This window comes from Ochotona princeps, chromosome 6 (genome assembly GCF_030435755.1).
Source record: "Ochotona princeps isolate mOchPri1 chromosome 6, mOchPri1.hap1, whole genome shotgun sequence".
Taxonomy (NCBI): Eukaryota; Metazoa; Chordata; class Mammalia; order Lagomorpha; family Ochotonidae; genus Ochotona; species Ochotona princeps.
In genome coordinates this window covers 55686354-55705271 of record NC_080837.1, presented here as the reverse complement: position 1 = coordinate 55705271, position 18918 = coordinate 55686354, and the positions used below count along the sequence as shown (strand labels likewise).

Sequence of the window (18918 nt, the reverse complement as noted above, 5' to 3'; positions counted from 1 at the left end):
TCTTGTTATGGTGTGCAGGGAAGCTTAACAGCATCATGAACACTTAACTGACAGGGACCCCACTCCTGCTGTGAGCACATTATAGGACGGAAACAACTCTGCTGCTCTGCCACATCAACGTCACTGCTTGGTTTTAATAGCTACAATAATTGTTTATGGGAATAAAGGTATGCAATTATGTTTCTACTCTGAGCTTTCAAGAAGAAAATTCCGAAGAAGAGATGATTAATCACTATTTGAAAAGTACTTTGAGGTCTTCTGAGGAAGGGTTGTTGGAAGTATGAGACATGATTGCTGCGTGTGAACTTCATGTTTGTGTAGTACCAGATATGTGGGATTGCTAAGTGTGGGTTACGCGTTAGAGCAGTACACACCCTCGTCCATCTCCAACTAGAAGGTGTACACTGGTGGGGCGGGGACAGGGGTGAGAGGATGAAAGAGAAGAGATGTTGGAGGAAGAGCTGCAGTATTTTCTGCTATTCCAGGGGAATGACAGTCTGGGAATCCAAGAGTCTGGGCTCAACTTATACATTTGTGGGAATGAAAAGGGCCTAGCTTTGTTCCCCCAGAGCACTTTTCTCCCTTGTGAGGTTTGATCTCTGACCCTCTTGTAATCTGAACTCTCTGGGCTTTTACGGTGGTCTATTTGTTCAAGCTTTACTCCAGGAGTTAATTGCTAATGTGCCATCACGGGGAATACTACCTTCCATTTTTCAAGAGAATTGCAGAATTGTTTTTTGCTTATTTGCTGCAGCCGACATCTCCTAACCCTTATCATGGGGAGATTCCACCATCTCACCTGCATGCAGGTCACAAGGATGCTTGACTGATCTGAGGATTGTTTGCTCAGCTACTTGCACAAACCTTCAGGAATTGAGAGTGTATATCTTGGGCCATCCCACTAACCACAGCTTCCTGATAGTGTGTCTGGAGCTTCCTGATAGCGTGTCTGGAAAAAGTTGAGCAATGAAGAAATAGATAAGCCCCCAAGAGTGGGGGTAAACAAGGATAGAGCACTAGAAGATAGTATAAAAACAGCAGCATTTTCTTAATAAATCGGCATTTTCCTTACACGAATGTCTCAGTGTGTGGTGTCTTCCTTCCAACCCTAGTCCCTCTGCTGGGCTCTGCTCAGGTATAGCGCCACGCAGGCATTGCCGGCATCTGGAGGTCCCACCAAGATGAAGAACGAGAGGACGAAGGGTCATCCCGGGAGGCTGGCCAGCTGATTTGGAGGTAAGTGGGACATATTGAACCTTTGAAGCTTTGAAAATAGGATCTACATTTTCTCAGGACAGGTTAGTTTCAGAATTGAAAGAATTGTTGCATCAACAAGGCACTGCTGTAAAACTAAACACAGTCAGGGACTTTGTAAAAGCAATTCAGTTAAGTATTCCTTGGTTCATTGTTTCTGGGAGCCTTAATATTCCCGATTGGGATCAAGTTAAAAAAGATTTACAAGAAAGTTTTAAAAAAAGGACCCCAGTTATTTCCCCATATCCACCTTTTCCTTATGGCGCCTAGTTTGAGATGTCTTTTTGACTACCAAAGCTAAAGTGAAAGAATAATTACGTGAGGCCCTTTGAAGAGGCACAAGGGAAAGAGGTCCAATGCTCTGCTGAGCGTCTGCTGCGCCTAGAATGCCTCCCCTGAAGAAAGCGATAGCAAAGAAGATGAAGAAGTTTGCTTGACTAAAAAAATTGAGATTTTAGAAAATCAATTTTTAAAAAATCATCCAACTGTTTTTCCCAAAATAATTAGGCAACAAGCTGTTCCAGGAGCTCGTGTAATATTTACTGATGGCTCAGCTAAAGGTAAGGCTGCTATAGTCTCCGGACATAGAGAACGGGCTGTCTCCATTCCCCACAAATCAGCTCAAGCCACCGTGATAGCCGCTGTTCTTTTTGCCATTCAAATTTATCATAATGAGCCTCTGAATTTATATATTGACAGCTGCTATGTAGTTCATGTCATTTTATCTTTAGAAACCGCAGCCTACAATTTATTTACTCCTCAATTTATTTACTTCTTTTACAATTACAGCAACAGATTTGGCAACGCATTCACCCCCTATTTGTTGGGCATAAAAGAGCACATTCCTCCTTGCCTGGTCCCCTAAGCAAGGGCAATGCGCGGGGGACGTGCTGACTCAAGTGCTGCACGCATCCCTGACCACAAACCCTTATGAGCAGGCAGTGCACCTCCATAAGAGGTTCCATCTCAATGCAGCCTCCTTAAGATTACATACTAAGATAACTAGAAATCAAGCCACCCAAATTGACACCAATTGTGAAGTTTGCACCCAATATTGCCCTGTTCCATTTTTTGGAATCAATCCTAGGGGATTGTTACCTAACCATGCATGGCAAATGGATGTTGCCCATGTTTCCTCCTTTGGAAAGCTTCAGTTTGTACATGTTTCCATTGATACCTGTTCTCATATGATATATGCCTCAGCCCATTCAGGGGAAAAACTGAAAGATGTTAAAGCCCATTGTTTACAAGGTTTTGGTTATATGGGAGTCCCCAAGCAAATTAAAACTGACAATGGGCCTGTACCAGGCAAGGCTTCGAAAAATTTTGCAAAGATTATAATATAACTTGTAAAACAGGCATTCCTTATAACCCTCAAGGCCAAGCCATTGTTAAGCATGCCAATCGCACCCTTAAAGTTTATTTAGAAAAAAAACAGAAAGGAGATGTGGCTGAACACTGCAGCTCCCCTCATTCTCTATTGGCATCCGCCATTTATGTGATAAATTTTTTAACTGTCTCAAATGATGAAGTCCCCGCGGAACACCATAGCTATGCTCCATAAACAAGAATAGAGGACGGTGAAATGGAAAGATGTAACCACTAGCATATGGCGAGGGCCAGACCCAGTATTAACTTGGGGTCGAGGGTCTGTCTGTGTCTTCCCTCAAGACGAAGAAACGCTGAGATGGGTGGCCAAGAGACTCACATGACAGATATCCTTAGCCCCAATCCATCCTAATCTCCCCCCAGATGTCGAAAAAGAGAAAAGTGAACCCCATTAATAATAGGAATTCCCCTGTTACAGAAAGATTGTATTTGGTATTTCCATGAGAAAAATCAGGGACCCTTGGGTCCCAGGCCTTTGTGTTTTACAGATCTTAGCCCTGCTAATGGAAGGAACTGCTTGCAATGGGTATCCAGCTCCCCAACATCATTTTTACACACAGAAGATCATGAAGATTGCGGGACTGCTCATAACTCCCCCTGGTGGTAATGTCTACCCCACATCTCCCCCATAACATGACCTGGTTGATTATGAATACTTCCACAAACAATATTGTCAATAGCACCCCCAAAGTAGCTCCTGTAGGCACCTGGTGGCCTGATCTTTATGTAGATCTGTGCGACCTTATGGACTATCTATTTGAGCCAAGTGAGCAAGAGCCTTTTCCGGGTTATGGATGTTGCTATCCTGGCAAGAGGTTCGCCATGACAAAACTCCCCTTTTATGTCTGCCCAAGGAGGAACAAAAAATAGAAATAAATTTAGTCAATGTGGGGGAGCTGAACGCTTCTTTTTCAAAAATTGGGGGTGTGAAAGTACTGGTTGGGGCTTGTCTTGGTCTCCGATAAAACAGGATCTCATTCAGGTCCAGTGAGCACCCACAGACTTCGGTCTAGGATGGTGTGGCTCCGCGGGCAGTTTGCAAGCATGTGGGGCATGTTATGATTCTAATATTCCTAGCAAAAGGGTTCCCAAGAGCACTCCTGGAGGCACGTGTAATCTATTGAAGAGCAGTTTCACATAACAGGGCAAAAAATATGATACCTGGCAGTTAGCAAGAACATGGGGGCTAAGATTGTATAGGTCAGGATACGATACAGGTGTCATTTTCTCCCTTCAGTTACTTGTTTCAAGTCTTTCCCTGGAAGTAGGTCCAAATAAAGTTTTGGTATCAGAATCCTTTGGGTCCAGCCCCCTGTTCCTAAAATAAAATCTGGCCGAAATATTTCTTTAGAGTCCAGCTCAACTACCCCTGCTAATGCAGCATTTATTTGCCCCTCCACTCCCCAAAATTAATGGACAGAGATTTATACAGCTTGGACCCTCTTTGGGCCCTCATGCAGGCTACGTGGGGAGCCCTAAATATATCTGGGTTCAATTTTACTCATCCTTGTTGGCTATGACTTAGTGCTCAGCCCCCCTTTTATGAGCGCCTTGCTGTCGTAGGTAACATGTCCAACCAGTCAAAGCATAACCAATGCCACTGGCAACAATTAGGCATGGCAAGACTCATTATCCCCTCGGTGTCCAGGCAAGGACTTTGTATTGGTACTGTCCCCGCTTGGTACCAGCCTCTATGCAATCAGATTATAACCAACACCTCCACCTATGAATATTTGGTCCCCCCGAATGGCACCTGGTGGGCCTGCCAAACTGGGTTAGCCCTTTGTGCCCATGGAAGAGTTTTATATAATAGCAGTGATTTTTGTGTTCTGGTTATATTGCTCCCCAAAATTGCTTATCAGGAAGAAATACACCCCTTAGGCTTTCCTGATCCATTGTTAAGAATCAAACCAGAACCGGTAACTGCTGTCACCTTGACTGTCCTAATGGGTTTAAACCTTGCAGGAGCAGGTGCAGGCATCTCCACCTTAGTTCAACAAGATGAGACGTTACAAACCTTACAGACCGCTGTTGATTTGGATATCCAAAGAATAGAGCGGTCCGTCAGTTATTTACAAGAATCCTTAGCATCCTTATCGGAGGTCGTTCTCCAAACCAGGAGAGGCCTTGACCTTCTCTTCCTCCAGCAAGGCGGGCTCTGCACTGCTCTCAGAGAAGAGTGTCGCTTCCATACCGATAGCTCAGGAATAGTTAAAGATTCAATGGCTAAGGTTAGAGAAAGCCTAGCAAAAAGAAGTAGAGAACAGAATCAGAATCAAGGCTAGTTTGAGTCTTGGTTTAATTCTTCTCCATGGCTCACCACCTTGCTTTCCACGCTTTCTGGCCCTCTGGTCATTCTATTATTTTTGCTTACCAATGGTCCCTGTGTTTTAAACAAAATTGTCAGCTTATGCAACAGCGATTCAGCACTGTGGCCTTATTGGTTGAAGTAGTTGAAGATTGGCTGCTGACCATCGCCCACCTGATGCCTGGGTCCATGCTGCCCTAGAAGAGATCGCCAAAACAGGCTAACCCCCCCTCTGAGATTGTTCAGCCCATTTTTTATTGTTGTTATTCCTATTTTTTATTTTTATTGTTACTTCATTTTTTATTGTTGTTATCCTTATTTTGCTTGTTTTTATTATTTTTGCTTTGCTAGAGAGCCAAGTAGTAGTGTGCCTGAGTGCTTTTCCATCCCACAGTTGGCGTAGAGGTGAGTCTAATTGGCTCTCATTAAAATTCAATTGGCAACCTAACCCTACACGGACTGCTAGTGGGGGGACGGCCGTAGGGTGTGAGTTTGAGTATATGTACCCTTCTTGTGACCATGCTCCGCCACATGCATGGGCAGCAGGCCCGGGAGCCTACTACTATTGGTTAAATATCTATAACCTTGGCTTTGGAAACTCCTGTCATCTAAATACAAGTGTTCGCCCCCATGAGCATTTGACCAATGACAGGTAAGATCAGTGGCGACACCGACCAACCTAAGACAGGGACCCTACGAGCCCTGGGTAGGACTCCCCACGACGGGTAAGGCGTGAGTCGACCACCGGCAACCTAAGACAGGCATTTGCTGAAACCAAAAAGGGGGAGATGCTGCAGCCGACATCTCCTAACCCTTATCGTGGGGAAATTCCACAATCTCACCTGCATGCTGGTCACAAGGATGCTTGACTGATCCGAGAATTGCATGCTCAGCTACTTGCACAAACCTTCAGGAATTGAGAGTGTATATCTTGGGCCGTCCCCCTAACTGCAGCTTCCTGATAGTGTGTCTGGAAAAAGCTGAGTAATGCCATATGAAGAAATAGATAAGCCCCCAAGAGTGGGGGTAAACAAGGATAGAGCACTAGAAGATAGTATATAAACAGCAGCATTTTCTTAACAAACCGGCATTCTCCTTACATGAATGACCCAGTGTGTGGTGTCTTCTTTCCAACCCTAGTCCCTCAGCTGGGCTCGGGTGTAGAGTGACACAGGCGTTGCCGGCAGTTACTGATATTGTAGTGATAATACTCATCAATGGCTCTAGTCTTTATTGTTCTCTGCACATATGGAACTCCTTTTCTTAGAAAGTCATGATCTCTCTTACAACACAGCCTTATTTTAAAAGAATGCTTTCTCTAATATCGCACTTCTAGAAGTGAAGCCACTCCTTTGGCTTGCAGCTGTCTCCTAGTGTAGGGGCCAAGAAGCAGCTGTGTGTCCTAGCTGAACCTCAGACTCCATATCTAACTCCCATGCCAGGTCCTGATAACTCCTACTCACATGACCTTAGGCAAGTTATTCAGACGTCAGAGTCAGAACTTCCTCCTCATCTGTGAGATAAAACAGGAAACGCATCTGCTTGTGTGTTACTGTGAGGACTGAGAAAGTAATTTTACATAACACTATAATCGGATGCAGTATTTTGAAAGCACCCAATGAATGTTTGAAACCACTTCTGCTTCTGTTATTATCTCCTAAGGAATATTACTGTTGTTGTTAGGATTAAAAACTTCCTCCCTAAAAGCTCAGATTGATTGAAAGCAAATTGCTCAAGCAGTTAAAATTATTTGTGGTGTTCTCTTACTTCTAATCTTAATTTCATTCTTTTCCTTTTGACTCTTGTCAGTTTCTGGCTGAGGGTTTTAGTAATGCGTTAAGCGCTTTTCTCGCGAGTTCAAATTACTAAAGGTACAGACAACCACAGGGCTTAGTTCATGATTTTAAAGGAGGCTGGAAGGATGGCGTTTTTCTGAAAAACAAAGAATAGAGCCAACACTGCCTGCAAGAACCTTGAGTCTGGATTTGGGGAATCACCTGGTTGAGCAGTCAAGTGGCTCATCCTTGGAGACAGGTACAGCTAGTGAGTGGCAGAGTAGACACAGGTGTCGGGTTGAATTACATATCCGGAGCTGTGAATCTCTGAATCTGGTGTATTTATAAAACTGCTTCTACAGAACTACACTGGGATGAGAATAGAGATCTTCCATCCTCTGGTTCACTTCTCAAGTGACCACAATAGCTGGAGCTGGATCAGGCTAAATCCAGGAGCCAGGAGCTTCCGCCACATCTCTCATGTGAGTGCCAGGAACCCAAGCACTTGGACTGTCTTCCACTGCCTTTCTCAGGCTGGTAGCAAAGGGCTGGATCAGAAGTGAAACAACTGGAAATTGAGCCAGTGAACATATGGTGCCTGTTTGCCTCTCTAGTTTTATAAAAAATAAATTCTGGAAAATAAAATAAGCCCTGTTTGAGTTCATGGCAGTGCAAAAGTTGGTGGACTTGATTGTTTTTACTTCTTTACAGCACAGAGAAAGTCTGGGATTTGTACACTGATATGATGGCCCTGGTAGCTGTAAAATTGATTATTTCCAATCTAAAAAATTAAGTGTTCAAGAATATATGTTCCTACAATTAAGAATTTAAGTTTGCCGGGCCTGGCACAATAGCATAGTGGTTAAAGTCATCACCTTGCATGCGCTTGGATCCCACAAGTGCGTCGGGTCTAATCCTGGTGGCCCTGCTTCCTATCCACCTCCCTGCTTGTGGCCTAGGAAACCAGTCAAGCACAGCCCAAAACCTTGGAACCCTGCGCCCATGTGGGAGACCTGGAAGAAGTTCCTGGCTCTTGGTTCCGGACCGGCACAGCACCAGCCATTGTGCTCATTTGGGGAGTGAATCATTGGATGGAAGATCTTCCTCTCTGTCTTTCCTCCTCTCTGTATATCTGTTTTTCCAATAAAAATAAATAAATCTTTTTAAAAAAATTAAGTTTGCTACAATGAATACTAAAGTTAGAAGCTACTGTCTTTAAACAAAGCTTTATATGCAACTTTAAGTGCTGTTTTATCCATGTCTAATCTAAAAGATTTCTTTAAAACATAAATCCTAAGAGTATTAGATACAAATTTCCTTTGAAAGGCTTCAAGACAAAAAATGTAAAGTTTTGTTAAAATTCTTGCTTGGTACAGAATGCCTCTCTCTCCTTGCTTTGCTACATGTTTGTATGATGAGGGATCTTGGTGGTGGATCTTCCGGAGTCATGTAACTGGATTTATTTCCTCAAGCATGTGAACTATTCAACAACTAGATTATTCATTCACAGGCACCTTATAAGATCCTTTCCTTCCATTCCCCATTAAACGTTGAAACAAACAAAAGGCAACAGCAGAGACCCCATGATATATTCTACTATGTATGGGATCATAGGGCTCTGCACTAGCCATAAGTGTGTTTCCTGGGAGTAAGCCTGGCACTTGCCCCAGATAACATACCAGTCTCCAGACTATAAACTCCTTGACCAGTGAGCCAAATTCAAGGGGAGATAGCAGAGCAAAATGCCTTGTCAAGCCAAAGATGTAGGGACTGACTTTCTGGCTTGGATCCTGGGGTGATAGTAGTGTGTTCCCCTAAACTGTGGCTTTCCTGGGGTCTCTCTCTTTGTGTCTCGGTATGTGTGTTGAAAGAAAGAGTTGCATATTTTATTATTCCTATGTGCTTTTTATGTGTTAGATATGATGCCACAAAAATGCATAAGGTCCCATTCAGCCTGCAGACAGACCCGTGATGGAGGAGAGCACATTCCATATGACAGATACTCTGAAAGATCCATGCAGGCCAAGGAGGCAGGAATGAAGGGTCTGTGGAATGTGGAAGACACTGATTTTACCTTTAATAAAATTACTTCCCCTGCTTAATAACAGCTAGCATGCTAGAGGGAGAAGTAGAAGCTCTTAACTTGTTTGGAGGTTAATTTGGGAGACATTGACTGGTCCTATTAGCTAAAATCTAGTTTCATATTTTTAACAATTCAGTGATTTGGCCTTAATCATTTCAGTTATTGAAAGACAATGTTACCCTCAAAGGGAACACTCTGGAACCTACCCTCAAGTTTTGCAGATGTAGATATTCTAGAAATTATTTTTGACTTTACAAATTCTTAGCATTAGCTTTACCTAATTTGCTAATTAAAAAAATTTTTACCTAATTTTGTGGCAGACTGTCAGAAAACAGGCAACATATTTAAATTTTCGTAAAGATGAAAATGCAGATATTCACCGAAGAACAGATTTTAGTTTAAATTTCAGAGGAATTTTTACAAAGTCCAAGAACATGTAAGCTCACTCCTTGCATCTGCAGCTCCTCTAAGAGCTGACATTAGAAACTGACTAATAATCGTACAGAATTTATTGGAGTATTTTCAAGTTGATTTCATGAGACCGAACCATGGATGTCAATCATGATATGTAGCATGCATCAATTCCTTGGCTGTATAAATAGTTCTCTATTTTGATGTTAATGATAGCTATTCCTTCTCCTTAATATATACTCCTTTTCTTTAGATCTACTACTCCAGGTGCTTGTCACTCCAATTCAAACTAATGATGATTTTTGGCTCTCTATATCTGCAACAGCCAGACCCTGTTAGCCCTTTGATCTGCTGTCATGGAATTGAGACAGGACCCAGGTAGCTGGTTAGAAAAAGTCCCTAAGCAGATGAAGCATGGGTCCAGCACAGCAGTTTTAGCTTGAGAGTTTTCCTCCTACAATCCATAGTATACTCCCTTGTGGTATTTTAATATGTATCTGTCACTACTACTCAACCTCAAACTCCTTAAGAACAAGGAATGTGTCACGTTTACCTTCATGTTACATAAAGGAGGTACTTTAGGAAATATTTGCTTATAGGTTCTTCATAAATTAGATACTCCTATGCACTTTCCTCTGCGCTAACAGTGACAAAGAGCAGGTACCATGAATGGAATTCTCAGAATCTGACTTAGAATATTTTTTTTTTTCAAATGACAAAGAGTCTGCTTATAAAAATACTATATGTGAATCTTTATAACCCTCATTCCTATCCTGTGTGATCCAAGTACCCTTGTGTTGAAATAGGGCATGCTACTGCAGGATCTGACAGTGTTGATCCTACATTATTACAGGAAAGATGAAATCTGAGCCATGAAGAAAGAGATCTTGATCCCATGTGGATAGCTAGTCCGCACAGAGTGATATCTAACATTTCAGTAACATGCAGCTCCCATTTCCTGAGCATCTACTGTGCCACGCATGCATGCATAGGATCTCATTTAATCTGCACAGGGATCCTGAGGCTTTGAGGGCTCATGAGGCTTCCCTAGGGTCACACAAGAAAACATGCCTGAAACTAAATCTATGAGCAAACCTCCCTCAAATCTGGCAATCTCCCAGAGCTCCCTGTCTCAGCGAGCAGAGGATTTAGTATCCAGTTCTTCAGCAGAGAAATCCTTCCTCTGTATCCAGCTTTGCTCAGTCTTGTCAGTGTAATGTCCTCCAATCTCTACACTGCTTCCATGACTTCCGCCTTTGTCCCAGTAACCATCGGCTCTCCTCAGTATGCTCCTGTGTCTGTCAATTCTCCATTTCTATGGCAAATACCCAAGAGGATCTTCTTAGGAGTGAAGATTTATTCTGGCTTACGGTTTTGGAGGTTCACAGTGTCCAAGATTGGGTGGCTTCATTAGTCATTGGTATCTGATGAGAATGGTGGGTGATGGGATGCCTGCAGAAGGAGTATCACATGGCAAGCCCAGAAGCAGAAGAAAGGCAAGGCCCGACTTAGCCTTTATAGCTAACCCTCTCATAAGTGGAAACTTCTGAGATACACCTTCCATGACCTAAGGACCTCTCTCACTGGGCCCACCTCCTAGATATCCTAATTGTACCAGGTCTCTGCCCTTAATCCATGAACATGGACATTAATCAATTAATCATTAACACCAGACTCTGTTGACCTTCAGTCCCTGGAAAATAGCAAAGGGCACACCCAAGCTATTATCTAACCATTATATCACATCAATAGTCCACTTTGCTCTTCTCAAACCTGTTCCCTATACCACAGCTTGCATAGTCTTCTCAATAGTCACATATAATCTTGAGATTTTCTTATTTCTCTAGCAATTTTTCCATTTACTCTGGAAATAAAGACCAAACTCCCAACCTGGTCTGGCCTCTAGCGGAGCACTGTAGTCTCTTATTCTCTGGGCTTCAGTTACACCATACCTTTCCCCAATTGAAAAAGTTCTTTTCTTTCCTCTCATAGTCTAGATTGATGCCACTTTAGCAGCAGAAACTTATCTTATTAGCATCTTCTTCAAGCTGCTTCTTTGTACTTGGATGACGCTGGGCCATCTTTCATGGTTCTAAGTTGCATGTTTAATTGTTTAATTTATATCTGATAATTCTATTAGCCTGTAAGGTTACTGAAGGCGGTGAATATTTTTGTTTGCTGGACCATAACCTGGAACTTAACTTAAATACTTAACACTTGTTAAGTATTTATTGAATAAATTAGAGCCCCCAAAGCTAGTAAGAAGCATTCAGGGTTTCAAAATCTATTTTTAAATTCCTCCCCCAAGATTGCGTTGTGATCAGGGTATAGACAGGCCTCCAAATGGTCACCGTTATCAAGTGTCTTCATCCATAAAAATGGAGGGAGATAAAGGCTGAGGATTTGGTCCATGCTTTCCCTTGGGCCCGGTATATTTAAAAAATATACCTTCTATCCGTTAATTGTTCATTCCCTGTAAAAGAATATACCTGAGACAAGCTACTCAACCCATAGGGCTAGACGTTCAAAGTCTAAGATTGGTCAGGGTCAAATCTTTGGCCTCTGGGAAGGGTAGCAGATGGAATCACATCACAGTGGGTGCACATGTAGGAGCAAATGGTCACATCTGGAACAGGAAGCAGAGAGAGTTGTGTGCGCTAGGCTTGCTCCTTTTGTAAACAACCCTTGCATGAGAGCTCAAGGGTTTGAATTAGAGCCACTTTCCCAGAGCCCATCCTTCATTACCTAGGGACCTTCCACCAGGCTCTACCTCCTGAAGATTGCCCTAACTCCCAGCACTGCCACTCCGGGGACCAAGTTCCCAACACGTGAAACTTTGGGAGGGCACAGTTCGCAGCACAGCTGGCAACTGAGTTTGTGGGCAGTCCTTGTACACTCGCTCTGCCCCAGCATCCTTTCAGTTACCTTGCACAGATTCATAATATTCATCTCTCAGCAAGCCTTAGCTTTTTCTTCTTACTTTAAAAAATATTTTTTTAGACAGGTTAACTGGATTTTCTAAAGCCACCTATAAATTAAGGAATAAATATGGAATATAAAAAGTGTAAGAAAGAAATAATCTTTAGATATGGTTGTCGTTTTTATTTAGCTCTTGTTTAAACTCCTGTGGAACTGTGGTCTTTTGGTTTTTTTTTTTTTACTTACTGAATATGTGGTTAGTGCTATATGAAGCCTGTGATTATGGGTGGGCTGAAATTGCGATTCTTAAAAATTAAAGAAAACAAAAGGAAGAGGATTGAAGGAGAGAAAAGGGAGAGCAAGAAAGTATAATTAGAATTATAGCTATGAAATACATGTGAAATTAAATGATGGAAACTGGGTCTAAGTCCAAGTTCACTTGGCTCCAAACCTGTAATCATAACCCCTTTAGCTTTCTGTCAGCGTAACTTGTTTAATTATTTTTTTTTTGTCCTTTTGAGGATTTTGACCTCTTTTTCTCCTACATCTGCATTTATCTCTTTTTAAAGTTATCACCTCTCTTCTCTCACCACTACCGCTTTCCTCGCCTTTCCCCCTGCTTTCTTTCGTCTCCTAATTCCATTAGTGATGAGAAGAGCGACATTATTTGCCTGAAATTTATGTTTCAGGAAGCTTTCTATCAGCAAACAGGAGTAACTTGGCTACTTTGTAAAACAAAATGCAGATGGGGATGATACATCTCTAAGGCTTGCATGCCCCTGGTTATGAAGTAGTTTTAAAATCACCTCCAGTCTTGAGCTTTGAATTTGCACTGGTGGAGACAGTCAAAGCAAGAGAAAGAAAGAGAAAAACTTCAAAACTGCACGTATTTTTTTCCCCTTTCTCTCTTCCTGTAAGAAAGCTACTGTAAGTTGTGGCACTGCTTTTCAAATAAGATTAGATTCTGTCGCTGCCTGCTGCTTCCCCACACATTTCATCTCCTTCTAGAAGTCGCAGGAGCCTCTCTTGGGACCCTGGGTAATGTGAAGAAAGAATAGAGTGTTCAGGCACACAAGTTGTACAGAGAACTGAGGCACACTGATTTGCATTTCTGGGTCAGCATGACTTCCCTTTCATTTAACCCCAGCACTGACCCTTGTTTTCCAACACATTGGCTCTGTCAGCCAGCTGTGAGCATGCACTGGGCTCATCTTGGGGGCAGACACTGGGGTAGGCGTGGCCTCCCAGCTTCCCAAAGACTGCAAACCTCCCTGGACACTGCTGGGCCAGTTTCCCAGCATCATTAAGATCATTTCCACGAGGAACTAGTCATCATTTGAAGTGTCTCTGAGTGCAGATTTGATTCACATTTAATTGGGTAGCTTTGTGGGTCACTGGAGAACAAAATGAATGTTAGAAATCACGTATTCATTTGTACCCATGGAAGCCAGAGAAGAGCAACGGAGAGCAATACATATGTATTCTCTTTCCCTTTGGGTGAAAGTCAGGCCGGGAATTCCATAAAGAGTATGTCAGAAAGAGGTACATCCTTCTAAGATTTTTAGAATCTAGTCCTTTGTGCTGTCTCAGTCACAGTGTAATTTCCTTCAAGAAAGAGAAGAGACTCCAGAAAGATTTCGTTACTGGAGTGCAAGAGGGTTGGTCATCAGTTGTTCAACTGCAGGGAGCTCCACTTGGCAGTATTCTATAAAAGTAGTGGTGGATTGCAAAGTACAAAGTGTTGGACCAATGCCAGACAGAAGCCCGGTGCTAAAATGAAGAAGATAAAATGTTGGTTCAATGCTTGCCTGAAAGAGGTTTACCTCAATCAGTAAAAATATTTTTATTGATTTTTTTATAATTACAAGACTAGTAATGTATTTATATAGTATGTGAATAATATCTCAATAAAACTTTTTATTTTTAAAAGGAAAAAAAAATTTGCTTTTATTGAAAGGCAAATTTACAGAAAATGAGAGGCAAAGAGACAAAGATCTTCCATCCACTTGATTCACTCCCCAAGTGGTCTCAATGGCAAGAGCTGAGTTGATATGAAGCCAGGAGCCAGGAGCGTCTTCCAAGTCTTCTATGTGGATACAGGGTCCCAAGGCTTTGGACCATCCTCCTCTGTTTTTCCCAGGCCATATGCATGAAGTTGGAAGGGAAATAGAGCAACCAGGACATGAACCAGCACCCATATGGGATGCTGGCACTTGTAGGAGGATTAGCCTGTTGAGCCATCACACTGGCCCCAACAAAACTTTTTTTTTTATTCCTTTTTTTTTTTTATTACATTGCATTATGTGACACAGTTTTATAGGCACTGGGATTCCCCCCACCCCTCCCCAAACCCTACCCCCATGGTGGATTCCTCCACCTTGCTGCATTTCCACAGTTCAAGGTCAGTTGAGATTCTTTCGTTGCAAGCGTCTACCAAGCATAGAGTCCAGCATCTTATTGTCCAGATAAGTTCAACGGTTTCTTGGGGAGACCATCTCTGGTCTGAAGGTAGAGCCAGCAGAGTATCATCCCGATCAATCAAAAGCCCCAACATAACATCAGCAACAATTTATAACGTTATGGAATTAGTGGACATAGTATTGAGTAACCAATACCAGGATCATAACTGGTAACTCATAAACAACAGACTCGAATGAAGAAGTCACAGGATGTGGTTAAAACTTTTTTGTTTAATGGTAACATTTCTCTCTGATCTGTGACAACTAATACGGAGAGCACAAAAATGTAATCTCTATTGGCGAGATTGGCATATTGAGAATTAACAGCTTTGCACAGCAAGAGCGTATTCATAAGTAATAGTAGGATTTTTGTTTTAATTTACTTTTGTATTATATTATGTAATCTTTTTTTCTTTTTCTAAATGTTATGCCATGGTAACTTTAAATACCAGAAAGTTCAGCTTATTACTGCAAGTTTAAGGAGTGAATAGACTTTGTAATAATTTGGCGAAAATAGTAAAGAAAGAAGATAGGGATGGAGAAGTGGGAGTTTGGAATGCCTGTGCAAAAAAAAGTAGTAACATGAGCACTATAGAAAAGATATATAAATAATGAGAATAAAAACAAAAATCGCTAATCGTCCTGATTTCCAGAAATAGCTATAATAGCATAGCATGTTTTCCATTATTTTCAGTGTGTAAACCTGAAGTAATGTAATAAATACTGATGAAATCACCTTTTGCTTCATGAATCCTAAATATTAGCTATTCTTCCTTTTCACGAATGCTTTTGAAAATATTTAGACAGTTGTCCATTGTTGGATTGTCTTTAAGCTATTATACTGCATAAGTTCTCTAATGAGCTCCTTGTAGTTTCATCTTTGTGCACATTTTGTTGATTTGCTAGGTAAACTTCTAGGTATTTCACTTCAAAAGCAAAGCTTATATTCTCCTTTGATATTTTAAAATACACATGTATGTTTGTATATAGCGTAGGAAATGAGTGTTAGAAATCATATGTTCAGTTATGCCCATGGCTGCGTGCTGTGTGTGTCCTCTGTGGTTGTTCATCATTTATGGTATCAGGATAGCCAGTGGAGAACCGTGATTGATGTGTTCTCTCTCTCTCTGTCTCTCCCTCCCTCTCTCTTTTACTTTTGGGTGGGGGTCATGCTGGAAATTCTTTGAAGACTTGTTTATATATTTTTCTGAAGGAATCTATATACAACTTGAATCAATTTATACTAGCTGAGTATATCATTGGTCTTATTTTTATATACATATTCCAGGATTAGGTACTGTAATTTAAACATTTCCCCCAATTTGACATGTGAAAAATTGGTATCTCATGCTTGTTAGAATTTGCATACCATGGAGTCTTAATAAAGTGAAGCTTTCTTTCAAATGATTATTGGCCATTTTCGAGTTACTTTTACCCTTTAGACTTTTTTCTTATGGGTACTTTATCTTTTTTGTTAGTTTGCAGGGTCTTTTATCTAAGAAGGCTATTAATCCTTTGTTATCGTTTTGTTGTGATTTTAAAAAAAGAATCTCTGCTGAAGTGAAAGTGATGCATGCAGATTTTTCCTTAGAAAGAAGAGCAATTGAGCTGCAACCAATTACAGAAACAAAGCTTACCCTTGACCGGGAACGCTGGGTAGGTCAGGGTGTACCTCGTTGTTTTCTGAGAGATGCTTCCAATCAAAAAGGCAGATAGCATCATCTTTAAAAATAATTGTGACTTCAATTTGAGATAAATAATTACTTTAAGTTAAATACAGCAAAATTAGTTTTTGAGCCTTAGTCAATCTTGTATTTATAAAGCTTGCATTTCCAAGGAACTTTTATTTGAAACATTTTTAAAGGTCAATTTATGTTTTCGTTTCTTTTTAAATGTAACTGCTCCATGAGTGAGGTAGTATCCCATATTTTAGCTATGATCCAATTTGGAAGAAACTAAATCAGAAGTTTGAATTCTAAGGCAAAGGAGCTCTGAGGGTTGGTTGATCTGCTAAATCAGATATATAAAAAGAAGTTGATGTTTGATGATGTTAAATTCCAATTCCCCCCTTCTGTATCTCTAGTTGGCTACATTGTCTTTTTTTTTTTAAGATTTATTTATTTATTTTAAAGGCTGAGTTACAGGGAGAAGAGAGCAACAGAGAGAATGAGCTTCCTTTCTCTGGATTCCTTGGCAGATCACCACATCAGCTGGTGATGGGCCAAGCCAGAGCCGAGTGCATGCCTATAATTCCATCCAGGTTGGCCATGTGCAGTATTTTGGCAGTGGCCCAAATACTTGACCTTTGTTTTACTGTTTTCCAGGTACATTAGCAAGGCACTGAATTAGAAGTGGGTCATCTGGCACACAAACTAGCATTTATACGGGATGCCAGTGTTGTGGGTGATGACTTGAGCTACTATTCTACAACCATGGACACGCTTCATGATCTTAAATGAACATCTTTGTTTCTTCCCAAAGGAAATAACAGCCCCTGTGTTCACATGAGGGTAGAAGGAGTGTTTGAATTGCCAATGAGATCTTTTAAGCATGTGGTGTTTTCCAAAGAGAAATGAATAATCATTTCACAGTTCTTTGCTGCTACTTAAAAATGTAATTTTACTTAGGTGTGGGTGAATGCATGACTGCTGGTTCCACGCATCTTGTTGCCTATGTGAAGTCACTCATCATTGGAAACTGTTTTTTTTTTCAGTTTTCCTTCCATAATTAATGCATATGTATTTTTAAATCCTAAAATGATTGCTATTTTCATCTTTTAAACAGGAGAGATTAGAATGTTTTTAAAAATGTCTTTGTGTTCATTTTGTTTCATTTGAATGACAAAGAGATAGTTGCAGAGAAATCTTTCACTTCCTGGTTCCTTCCTCAAGTGCCTGAGACAGCCAAAACTGGAATCTAGGCATTTCATCTATATTTCCCACATGGATGTGAGGGGCTGGAGTACTTGAGCCACCATCTATTGCCTTTTATGATGTGCATTAGCAGAGAGTGGGACTGGGAGAAGAGGCTATAGGACCTGAACCAGCACTCCAATTGGGGATGGGGGGGTTCTTCACCAGTGACTTAACTGTCACATGGCCACCTCAAGATTGCTATTTTTAAAGGTTTATTTATTTGTTTGAAAGTCAGAGTTATTAAGAGGAAGAGAGAAATAGGAAAAGATAGAGAGAAAGAGAAGTCTTCCATTGACTGGTTCGCTCCCCAAATGACTGCCAACAGCCAGAGCTTTCCAGGATGAAGCCAAGAGCCTGGAGCTTTTTCCAGGCCACTCATGCAAGTACAGGGGTCCAAGCACTTGGTCCATCTTCTTCTTCCAGGCATATTAGCAGGGACCTGGATTGAAAGTGGAGCATCTGGGGTGTCAGTTGGTGGTCATATGGGAGGCTGATGTTGCAGGGGTTGCTCAGCTCTGTGTCACAGTGCTGGCCTGGATTATTTTTTTTAAATGTTCACATATTCTAGTGATAGATAATTATTTATTTATCACTTATTTATTTACCTACCTATTTAAAAGACAGAGAAACAGAGCTCTCATCTATGGGTGTACTCGTCCAAGTATCTGCAGCATCTTGATGGGACAAAGCTGGAAGCTGTCAACTCAATCATATCTGCCTTGTTTAACCCAGCAGTGTGAGCTGTGCTTGCTGCTTCCCAGGGTCTGCATTAGCAGCAAACTGGAATTGAGAATAAGTCCAGTACTGGAATCCACATATTCCAATATAAGATGAATGTATCTTTTTTTTCCTGAGAAATATTTCATTTCTTTGAAAAGCAGAGTGATAGCTAGAGAGGGAGAGATGGAAAGATGTTTTCATCTTCTAATTTACTCCCCAAATGGTTGCAGGATTCAGGACTGGAGCAGAGTGGAGCCAGGCGTCAGGAACCCCATTCTGGTCTCCCACATAGATGCAGGAACCTGAGCACTTGGGACAGCTTCTGCTGCTTTGGGACATCTTCCACTGCTTTCCCAGGTACAATGGCAGGGAGCTGGATGGGAAGCATAAGAGTTGGAGTTGAGCTGGTGCTCAGATGGGATTCCAGTATCCCAGGCAACAGCTGCATGTGCTGTGCCACAGCAGAGGCCCCAGTGGGGTATGTGCATCTTAATGTTTGGCCAAAGGCCCACCTGAAGATGGCTGTTTTAAAATGATTGGCAGTAATTCTTTCACCAGTGACAATAATGATGTCTTAACCTAAAGCATAAATAAAAGGCTCTGTCAAGATCCCCTGCTGGAGAACAGAGCTCTGCTCTTTAAGTACAACAGGCCTGTGCCTTGTCTCCAGATTGGTGAGTGGGAG

The 18918-nt window shown here is 41.5% G+C and overlaps 1 long non-coding RNA gene across 2 annotated transcripts; it reads left to right on the top strand.

Annotated features, from left to right (window-relative positions):
• Window positions 1–1208: 1208 nt before the first annotated feature.
• LOC131480584 (uncharacterized) lies at window positions 1209–17560 on the top strand. Of its 2 annotated transcripts, none has more exons than XR_009245639.1 (4): window positions 1209–1236; window positions 3098–3246; window positions 16923–17108; window positions 17445–17560. It is a non-coding gene; the product is annotated as an uncharacterized LOC131480584 (long non-coding RNA). The 2 variants fall into 2 exon arrangements; XR_009245638.1 differs by lacking the exon at window positions 1209–1236 and adding an exon at window positions 1760–1814 and having other exon boundaries at window positions 3115–3246.
• Window positions 17561–18918: the final 1358 nt, after the last annotated feature.